Source organism: Rhipicephalus microplus, chromosome 4 (genome assembly GCF_043290135.1).
Source record: "Rhipicephalus microplus isolate Deutch F79 chromosome 4, USDA_Rmic, whole genome shotgun sequence".
Taxonomy (NCBI): domain Eukaryota; kingdom Metazoa; phylum Arthropoda; class Arachnida; order Ixodida; family Ixodidae; genus Rhipicephalus; species Rhipicephalus microplus.
In genome coordinates, this window is record NC_134703.1 from 226,197,793 (window position 1) to 226,208,937 (window position 11,145).

The 11,145-nt window shown below is 42.0% G+C and overlaps 1 long non-coding RNA gene across 1 annotated transcript; it reads left to right on the plus strand.

The window, feature by feature from the left end:
- The first annotated feature begins 368 nt into the window (after positions 1-368).
- LOC142814768 (uncharacterized) lies at positions 369-10,124 on the plus strand. The gene is made up of 3 exons (XR_012895087.1): positions 369-722; positions 1,250-1,328; positions 5,377-10,124. It is a non-coding gene; the product is annotated as an uncharacterized LOC142814768 (long non-coding RNA).
- The last annotated feature ends 1,021 nt before the right edge of the window (positions 10,125-11,145 follow it).

The window sequence follows — 11,145 nt, forward strand, 5'->3', positions numbered from 1 at the left end:
TTTCACATGCTCTCCGCTGTAGGTAGGTCCAGTTTGTTACTGCATTGATGAGAATCAACGGGATCATCGCAGAATGCTTAACTGCCATTTGCATTTCTGCGCGACTGGATGTTTACAAGCCATAAGTCAACCCCACCTGATAGCCGCCCTACGGAAGCCAGAATGGAATTTTCGGTAGCGTGAAAAAAAAACAATTGAGACCAATCAAACTTACTGCGTGCGTTTTTACGCGTGCAGAAAATGTGAGTTTATGAATTTGAAATCGTGTGAATGAGTTTTCTTCTTTTCGCCAGTTTCGAGTTTTTTTTTCATGTGAACTTCGGTATAGTAAGCTAACTACAAGCAGCCAAGACAAGCCCATTTCGGAGTCATTAGTTGTCAATATGGCGCTTGCGGGTTGTGCGATGGGTTATGTTGCTTGTATTCTGCTACCGTGTTTATACGTCTTCTGTGTGCAGACTCTATGCCTCTTCGAACTGTGCGGCAAGTGTGAAACAGATGTGGTTCAGTAAAACTGTGAAGAGTCATTTGAAATGCGAGGTACACCAAAAGTCACGTTTTTCATTTGCGGAGATGGTTACCGCGCCGTTGTGGACAACCTCGTAAAAGGCTTCATTCCGCTGAGCGTTGCCGATATGCCAAAAGAGGCCTTTATCGGTAAAGTGAGCCGGGTAAGGACATCAAGAACAGCTGCTTTTGCAGGGATGTCCACCTTCTTTGAGGTGAGTGTCATTTTATTTTCCATGACATTTTCCCTGGCGTGCATTTAGACGAAAAAAGGAAGGCACAACAAAAACATGTTTGAGCATACGTGCGTTTTAATTTTTATGTGCCACATTTTATCCGTGTGTTGTGTATGTTGGCGTGTGGCACCTGATGCCGCGCGTTTATGTCCCATGAGATATTTCGTTCGCAATCATGACCGATCTGTATTAAAATGTCTCTATTATGTGCGGCTGCACAAAGACATAAGTTGTAGCTGCCACTGTTGATCGCGATCAAAAAACCGTATTTGGGTTGGCCCTGATGGAGCTGGAAATATCTGGTGTGAGACCTGTAGAGTTGTCAATATCTGAAAAAGTCAATGTCGCTATTCCCAATGACCAACCTGCATTACATTGCATTTACTTATTATTAGCGTGCAATAGTCACACATTCTACGTTTTCATTCCTGTGTGGTTATTTATAGTAGTCTGCTCTCCAAATTTATGTGATCTCTGATTAAACTATTTTTACTGACCTCGTGCAGATGGAGAAAAAAATGACTCGCCGTGCAACACAATCTTTCCTACTAAAGTGACTGTGAAAAGAACGTCAGAACTTAGAAGGTAAATGTGCTTTCATAGCAAAAGTGATTTTAACAACATATACAAAATGCTACCTTCCAATGTCCTGGTTGCTTTGACAAGCCGCACGTCTATACAATAGTCGCCCATTCGAGTACATTTGCGCTAATTGGCTAGGCAAGGGTCACTCATTTTATGTCACATTTTTTTCATGTTCTGTTCGGTCGTAAAGTAGTAATTAGAGCAAAAATGATGACTGCTTCATTTGAAACGTTTAGGTACATATGTAAGCTACATCTGTACATATTTGCCATTTATATTCAGACATTTGCCAGTGTGTAGCACCAACTCACTCACTTATTTATTCACAATACTGCAGGCTAGCACAGCCCAAGCTGCAGTGGAATTACAAGAAAGGAGAATGGTACAGAATTAAATAATAACAATACTGGCACCACACTCAAATACGTCAGTTTTTGCCAGGATAATTCTTACGAAGAAAAAGAACAGCACTAATATTTAGCAACCACACTTTCGACTTAGTAATGTAAGAGTCTCAGTGATTTAGTATTCAGTACAAGAAATGTTGATCAAGGACTTCATCACAGCTGTCTGCCTTGCAACTTCTTTTACTCTCCGCCTAGAAGTTCAGTAAGCGAGTCTGCAGCAAGCAGCAGAGCGAAGAACAGGGCTGGGTGAAAGCACAGGTCTCCAAGCCAGCATTTTATGTTAGCAAAGATATGGCAATCAGAGATAGCTAAGTTGAGTATGTATGGTGTTGGCTGACTGAACTTCCTGCTGCTTCCTCTGTGGCCCCACTTTGTTTTGAAAAAAAAAAGACGGTGTCTTATGACATCTCTCTTTGCTTTTTTTTTTATTTGCGCTCTGTAGGCATTTGAGAATTAGACCTGCAATACTAGAGTGAGGGTCAAGCCATGTTCCATGAATAAGTGAGGCATAAACTCGCAAAAGCTCATGGGATACGCGCAGTCTGCACCAGCTACCATTTCAAAGGCTCTACGTGTGCTGCATCACTTTTTGAGTATTGGCGTTTATCCGTGTCGCTTGCTTTCTTCTTGATAACGCAATGCGTGTGCTGCGAATTTCTAGCGCACAATAGCATGGCTGCACCTACGACTTACAAAGAAAGAGAAGCATGTGCTGTGATTGCCAAATAGTATTTTCATTTGAAGAGGTAAACAACCGACTGAATGTGCTATCACACTTGTGTTTTAGGTGGCGCGGGCTTGGTTGTCACGTTTTTCAACTAATTTTACACTTGCATATTAACACACATCACAGAGTAATGTGCTTATTTTTACGCGTTTGCTTCAGTGAGGGCACTCAGCTGTTTTTTCATTGGCAATTGAACACTCTGTCGCTGGGTCAGATTGTTGGATATGTAGTATCTTGTATCAATGTTCACCGTGTGCAATCAGTATCATACGTTACTAAATCTGCGTGTTCAGTGGTGAGGGCCTGACAAAATGTTCAAATGTTCGTGAATGACATCGACTAGAATGCTGTGCTGAAAAAGTTCGAAAGCAAAATCTGTCTGCAGTAACTTTCATTTAGTAATGTCGAGCTTCTTAGGCGTTTCCGCATTGCATCACGTTGGTGAACAAGCTGGTATAGGCGACGCTCGCCTCACAGTCAGGCACCGTGTTTGTTAAGCCTAGTTACCTGTCCTGCTCGCATGTGCAGCAGGTCAGGTTTGAATAAATTTGCTACGAAAGAAATGCTTGGAGGAACAGTTGAAACCACGAGCAACCTATTGTATACCTGTTATATGAGTAGAGTAGGGACGCGCCCTTTCTTGTCTACAAAGCATTACTGAGACATAATTTTCTCCAACTGGTGCGAGGTCATTGCCTTCTTAACCACTACTAATTGTGCACCACTAATTGTATAACCACTACTAATTGGTGCCGTGGATTCCACAGTGTCACCCCTGGCATGATGTCGTGCGGCTGTTTTCTGCTCTGTCTTGCTATTTTCTGTATCAAGCTCAAAGCTGGCTGTACGTTGCATGGCGGCCGTGTATTTTAAAGCAAACGCCGTATGCTTGTCGTAGCTGTGTAGATAGTGATAGTGGTCGTGCTGATGAAAACTACACATCCAAACGACTATTGTACTTCAGTTTTGGCGCCTTACATTCTCTTTTGATGTGCCAATATGTTGATGGCACGTAGTCAACCTGCCATGGATGTTTGCTGGGAGCGCCTGTACGTAAATACCGAATGTGTCAAATGAAACCACCCATGCAGGATTTTCGATAAATATTACTCAACTTACGCTAGGCATCCAAAGGCTATACCACTCACAATATCTCTTCACAAAATCCACTTCAATTTTCTATCTTTGTTCCAAGGGAATCTGAACATTTGTTCCCGTTTGGCGCTGTTTTCGACAGCTGCACAGCGGACTATGATTGTGCAAGTGACTAGATTGCAACACAATTGAAAAAAAAGCCCTTTCTGCGGCTCCAAAAACATGGCCAGTGAAACAGCTTGCCACAGATATCTTGAACTAGAAGCCGATGCAGATAGCGAATCTCATGAGTCTTTGTGGGTTTATGCCTCTCCTATTTTATCAAGGAAACACCACCTTTTATCTCCCCAAACACAGTAGACATGCACTCCTTCTTGAAGAAGGTTCACTTGAACTTCTTTGCGCTCATCAGAATGCTTCCACTGTTTGTAATGCAGCTGCATTTCTTCAGTTCTGGAGTACATCATGGTAGTGCTAGAGAAATGTCGAAATGGCACCCGTTTGTCGTTTTGTTTTCATAGCCAGTCAGCATTTTAGGAACTGACTCTGCACACAGTTCGCAGCACTGGAGTCTCTCTCTCTGTGTCCAACCATTGTATACCATCTGTGCTGTATTGAGCTGATTGCATTATTTTGGGAAATGCATCACTCAGCCTAAAAACTCTGACCCAATAATTTTCCCGAATTATCTGGTCCGTTCAGTCAACAAGACCATTGTTTTACACTTGCTTCATTCTCAGTCAGTCTTCATTGTAAATATTGTGCATCATGCTTCTAATTTCCTACACTATTGCAGTGCCTTGCTGTCATGTATTGAAAGTCGTGCTGTACACATTGCTCAATATTCGACGAATTTCAGCTGCACTTCACTGCTCAGCACCCCAAAGTTGAAATATAGTACACACTTCACCCTTATCCGAGGCATGCTTACATGGGTGCTTTGCGTCAAGAACTGAGAGCTGTGACCTCATAAGATAGACAGGCACACTAAAGAAATCGTACAACACATATGCGTTGCATCATGAAATTGCGACTCTGAAAAATATAGGCATCGTATTTCGACTCTGAAAAATATAGGCATCGTATTTTATGAGTTAAATTGTATCTCTGGAGTGTGAACATGTCAAAGCAAGCTTCTCAAGTTACGCTCGTGTTGACTGCATGTATATTACGTTCGTGAAGCAGTTTTTTTGGTAATGATTTGCATAAATTTATGTGGCTAAATCTCTGCATAAACATCAGCCTGCAAATATGGTGTGCAACAATTGCATAGTTATAAATTAAGGAGCACATGCAGCTGTTGCAATCAGCAACACAGCAGGCAGAATAATATTCGACAACTGAATATTCATGGCTACCTATGAAGTAATAGATGACTTAGTAAGGTAGTTACTGCAACTCTAGTTTTGAGGTACATGTTACTGAACGTACAGACTTCGTAGTATGTTGTGTTTACCGAAAAATTCTCAGCAAGTGCTCCTGGAGATTGAATGAAAATTCGACAAGGTTTCATGAATAGGCCCTTGCTTAGTCAGCAGTCAATGTTTGACGTGAAAGTGGAAGAAACACTGAGAATAAAAAATGCACATCTGTGCGTCTACTTATGAACTTTCATGAATGCCCATGCATACACGGCTTTATTTCGCCTTCACTCGGCAAATAGAAACACTGAAAATGGTGGTAGAGGAGAAGAGGCTACTTATTTAACACTTCTTGAAGAAAGTAGGGACGTGCTTGCTCTGTTAGAAGTGCTTACTCTGGATGTTATGGCATTTAGAGCATCACTACTGACTGGTAATATTTTTTGTTTCTATTGTAGTGGAAAATTCGCAAGGCACTGGCTAGTGGGACCATTTCTCTCGGAGTGCGGAGCGCGAGTGTGTGCACGAGCTGTAGACGCTGGACGGCTCGAGCAGTTCTGTTCCTACCGGCTGCCTGCCTACTACCTGGCGTCGCTAGGGAGTTTATTAGCAATAGAAACTGCAATAGAAACTGCAAAACTGCAGATTAATATTGCGATTCTCAGAGTTTGTCAATTGATTTAACATGTGCAGTAAACTATAATATAGACTTTATCATTGGCTCCTTAGCAAGGTGGTTCAAAATACTACCTACGTCTCTACTGAAACTCCATCTTCTCGAAATGGCGTTTTTTGTTATGTCCGTATGATAATTTTAAAATGGCAAAAGATGTCATGCCGATTGTTTGTGCACATACTCAAGCAACACATGGTGGTGTACTGAATTGAGCTTAATCCTTTGGAATAACTTTCATTTGATCCAAAGGAAAGTGTGCCAAAGTTGTCTAAAATTATGTACAAGAGCAAAAAATGCATTTTTTGTAAAACAAACCATACTTTGACTCGGTCAATAGAACACAAGACTCTGAAAAAATTAGTATAAACATCTGGTCGCTATCACTATTACATGCTACCGGGTAAAAATAAATTTTTACAAGGTAAAAAATACGTAGAAGTCTGGGACTTGGCTGGTCTTCTCTAAGTGACTCAGTGCTCTGAAATAAGGAAGAGTTTACATACACCCGCAGACCTGTCTTAATAAAAAATGGCAACGTAAATACAAGGTGCAGAAAAGTTATTGTTAACCCTTATTAGGGTTAACAATAACTGTAATAATTGTAACTTCTTATTAGAAAGCAGTAACCGGGTAGATTAAAATGGCTGACTTAATAGCCCCCAAAATGTACTGCTAAAGCTTGAACAGTTTAACATCAGGTCCTTTCAGCAGGGGTGCAACAGCTGCGCCAATTGCGCCGATTTGATACAATTCCCGATTGTTGCACCAAGCTGTGCCAAATCCGTGAAATTGTTTAAATTGCACCCTGTTGCGCCAAAATGCCCAGCCAGTCTGAATTTTTTTTCAGGCGTACTAAATTCGGTGAGCAATGCAGGCCATGTCGGCCACCTGCAGCTTTACGCCATCAGTCAAAGCACGCAGACCCGAACTACAGTGTCTAGCATATACCTAAAATAATCTAGCCACCCAGACTATGCTGGTGAGACGTGATCGACCAGATAAAGTAACAGCACTGCATGCTCAATGGTCCGCTGACCGCAACAGATACGTATCAGAAGGACGGCGGAAGTTCAAAACAAAATTATGTTGATATAGCCACCAACCCTTCGCGGAAAATGTAAGTTTTCTTGCCAGAAAACGCGGCTATGGATTATTAAGGCTCGCACGAGCTCAACGTGCTGCAAATGCCGGCGTTGATTACCTTAGCAGTGGCACTAAACACGTTTTTGTCTGGAAGCTGCGTCGTCCTTGCCATGGTCTTGGCGATAGATATCTGGTACCGTCGCCGGGGCAACGGGCGCGTGCCGTTGTTACTTTATCTGGTCAAACTCGCCTTGCAAGGTAGCCGAGGCGGCACATAGCCCCACGCTGAAAAGGGTGGGTAAAAGGGGGGGGGGAGTGGCGAGTGGTTAAAAAATTTGTTGACTTTGGTTCTAAAGCTGCTTGAGTCCCCTTTGCCGCACTAGACCGGTGCCCCCCGAAAAAGCATGTTGATATTTGCATGTTGATATACTGTTAAAGCATGTTGATATACCGGAAACTTCACATTTTGCTCAGTTACTCGTGCGTTTGTACACCGTTCAATTCTGAGTACCAGCATAATCACTGACGTATAAATAAGCTACTGGCAATCGTTTGAAGCAGTGTGTGACATTTATGCTCCTCTAAACAAACTTAATTGCGCGCCATTTTTTTCACCATCTCTACTTCTCGTTTTTACGAATGTTCCAGATTTCAAGCTCACAATATCGGCAGATTAATATTGAGATTCTCAGAGTTTGTCAATTGATTTAACATGTGCAGTAAACTGTAATATAGACTTTATCATTGGCTCCTTAGCAAGGTGGTTCAAAATACTACCTACGTCTCTACTGAAAATTTCCGTATGTGCGGCTCCACACATACGCCAATATTGGACTACGGAAAGCCATAAGATACGGAAAGTTCCACAGATAAGGAAAGCTCAGGATGCGGAAAGGTCCGCAGATAAGGAAAGCCGCATGATGCGGAAAGCTCCGCAGATAAGGAAAGGCGTATAATTATGCGGAAATGAAATGACCGTCCGAATCTAGTGCAATCTAATGTGTAAATTGAATAGACGTCCACATCTTGAGTACATGCAATACTGTGTAGAAATCACAATATTTCTTAAAGATGCATTATGAGGGATTGAATCATCGACATCTTTCCAATTGTCGTGACGCGGAAGCAAAATTATCTTTTCAATAAAATACGTTACAAAGCTACTAAATCAGCATGCTAGCAATCATAAATGGTGGTTATATTGCAACACTATAATGCAGTGTTCTATGCAAGACTTGAAGAACTTGCAAAAGAGAAGCATTAATTTACACATCAGCCCTGCTACAATGAATACCTTTTTTTATTTGTCTGTGTGCTCCAGCTGTGAATAGCAACATTGCAGTGTTGATGGTACGCAAATGAGGTGACTGCACCGTAATTTTACGAACTCGACCTAAGCCACAGGATGGTGGCACAAAACACAATGTAACAGCAATTTTGGAACAAAATCTTCAAACATAAATAATAATCATAGCACTGTGAAAGTGTGGCGCTGTATTTATCTCATGAACGCCTTGTGGAGATCGGCGACATGCTGCTTGAGGCTCCGGCACCACTGTAGATATCGGAGGTCACTGCCATAGAACTTATGTGTCCTTCATAGGCTTATTATTATTATTATTATTACGTTAAGTTTTATTGGCGCAAGGGCATCTAAGGCCAAAGAGTGCCAGTACAAGTGTTGTTTCATTTCGGTTATTAGTTTAAAAATTAAAACAAATGATGAGTAGCAAATATCTATGAACCATTTAAAACACGGTGCATTTAAAAGGAATAACACTTTGTTAAAACCTTCATTTCGTTGGCTGAAGTCTCTGATAATAAATTAGTCTGCAAGGCCTAAGACCCTCGCAGCTGAAGTCCTTGCCTGGGCAAGAACTGCGAAGGCTCAGACATATTTTTATGCACCAGGCGGTACCTCACACTTGAGGCGCAGCCTGGTGGCTAGGATGGAATGATATCATTGTTAAAATTTGACCTTCCCAAGATAATGAAGAAGTCTCTTAAGGTCAACCACTGCATCAAGTGATAAAAAAAGCGCTGGATGAAGTGGGATATGATACCGATAGAGCTCCCTGAAACGGGTCAGTCATGCTTGGTGAAGCACAGGACATTGTATGAGGACATGCACAACGGTTAGACTCTCTCCACAGTGTATACATGTAGGTGGATCAGTACCTGTCAAAAGGTGTTTATCTGTAGCACAAGTGTGGCCTATTCTGAGCCGTGTTAGAGTGACTTCGGCGATTTTGTTCAATTATTGCGGGATAACTTTTCTCAGCTGGGTTTTACAAGGTGGAGTTTGTTGTCGACTTCTCTGTCCCATTCAGCTTGTCAGCGGTTGCGTAGACCTCTACGTACAACAGGTTCTAGATCTACACCCGGAACAGTGGTTTTATCTATGGTTTGCCGACCAGCGGCTTGTCGTGCATTCTTGCCCACTATTTCATTGCCCACAATTCCAGAATGACCTGGAACCCAGCAAATAACAATAGAAAGTTTTAAGTTGTAGGCTGCATAGATTTCGTTAAGGAGCTTGTTGAAAGTAGGGTTCTTGTTGTACTTGCCACAAGACAGGGCCCTGACAACACCTAAAGAATCTGTGTACACTATAGACTTTTGTATCTTGTGTTGTTTAATGTGTTGTATAATAAGCAGGATACCGTAGGCTTCCGCTGTGAAAATGCTGGTATGCGTATGCATGGTTCTGGTGTCCGAGAACTTTTGTCCGTAGGCTGCACAAGATACAGATGTTTGAGACTTTGAGCCATCAGAGAAGAACGCGGTTGAACGATATTTGTGTTCAAGGGCCAAGAAATGTTGCTCAATGAGTGCACTTGGACAATTTTTCTTTATGATGTCTATGAAAGACCAGTCACAAGTGACTGGACATTGCTGCCAGAGAGGGATGTGTTCGACATGGTCACTTTCCTCCAAGTCATTGAAAACAATTTCAAGTTTTTCTACTGCAGGTTTTATTGCCAATAGAAACGGTGGGGCGATAAAAGGACGGTTTGGGTATAACTAGGTAGTAGACACATCGTTCATAAGTGTTTTGCATGGGTGCTGCTTCAGAGACATGATCTTAACTGCATATTTGACTCTTAGATACGTGCGCTGATAGTCTAGTGGCCACTGATCTGACTCTGCATAAAAGCTGTGAATAGGGCTGGTACGGAAGGCACCAAGTGCCAGCCGGATACCTAGGTGGTATACAGGGTCCAACATTTTCAGTGCTGTCCTTGAAGGTGACTGATAAACTATGCATCCATAGTCTACGCCTGACAGAACCAAGCTTCGAAACAGAGATATGAGACAGTGCCTGTCTGTCCCCCATGACTGATGTGATAAAATCTTTAAAAGGTTCATGGTCTTGAGACATTTTAACTTCAGCTGTTTTATGTGCTTGATGAAGGTGAGTTCGGAATAAAAAATTACACCAAGGAATTTTTGTTATTTCGTGATAACTATGTTTTGTCCATTCATTAGTATGCAGGGGTCAGGATGCACACCTCGTTCGTCGTATCGAGAACAGCACACTAGTAGTCTTGTCAGTGTTAAACTTAAAACCATTCTCGTCAGCCTATTCTGCAAGTCGGTTAACACCTAACTGTATCTGGCGTTCGCATACAGTCAAGTTACACGATTTGAAACTAATTTGAATGTCGTCCACGTATTCAGAGTACGATATCGCAGGTGGAATAACAGAGCGAAGAGAGTTCATTTAAACTATAAATAATGTGCAGTTAATACTCCTCCCTGCGGCGCTCCATTTTCTTGAAGAAATGTGCGCGATCACACAGTACCTATTCTTACACGTAACTTCCTTTCAGACAGGTAATCTTTTAAGATGGTAATCAACCTGCCACATATTCTGAAAGACAGTAGATCTTGCAGGATTCCGTATCGCCAGGCAGTATCATATGCCTTCTCAAGATTAAAGAAAACAGATAGACAGTATTGATTGTGTACAAACGCGTCACGTATATACGACTCGAGGAGGACAAGATTGTCGGTTGTGGATCTACCTGTATGGAAACCAGACTGGCACGGGTCCAATATGCCATTGTATTCCAAGTAATAGACCAAGCGGCAGTTAATCAATTTTTCAAACACTTTGAGTAGGCAGCTTGTGAGGGCGATAGGCCTGTAACTATTTACCGAAGAGGGATCTTTGCCCTGTTTAAGGATTGGTAGTACTATTGCCTCTTTGCAAGCAGAGGGTATTTTGCCGGTATTGAAAATCTTGTTGTAAAGTGCTAAAAGGCAGTTCAGAGTTTCATCAGAGAGATTTCTGATCATTTCATAAGTAATTGTATCAGAACCAGGAGCAGAACTTTCACAGGAACGAAGGGCGAGCTTCAGTTCATATAGTGTTAGTGGTTTATTGTATCCGTCTGATACAGGCTTGTTCCGGCACAGAGGTACACTTTCAGCTATGCTTTTGTGGCGTAAGAACTTAGTTGTA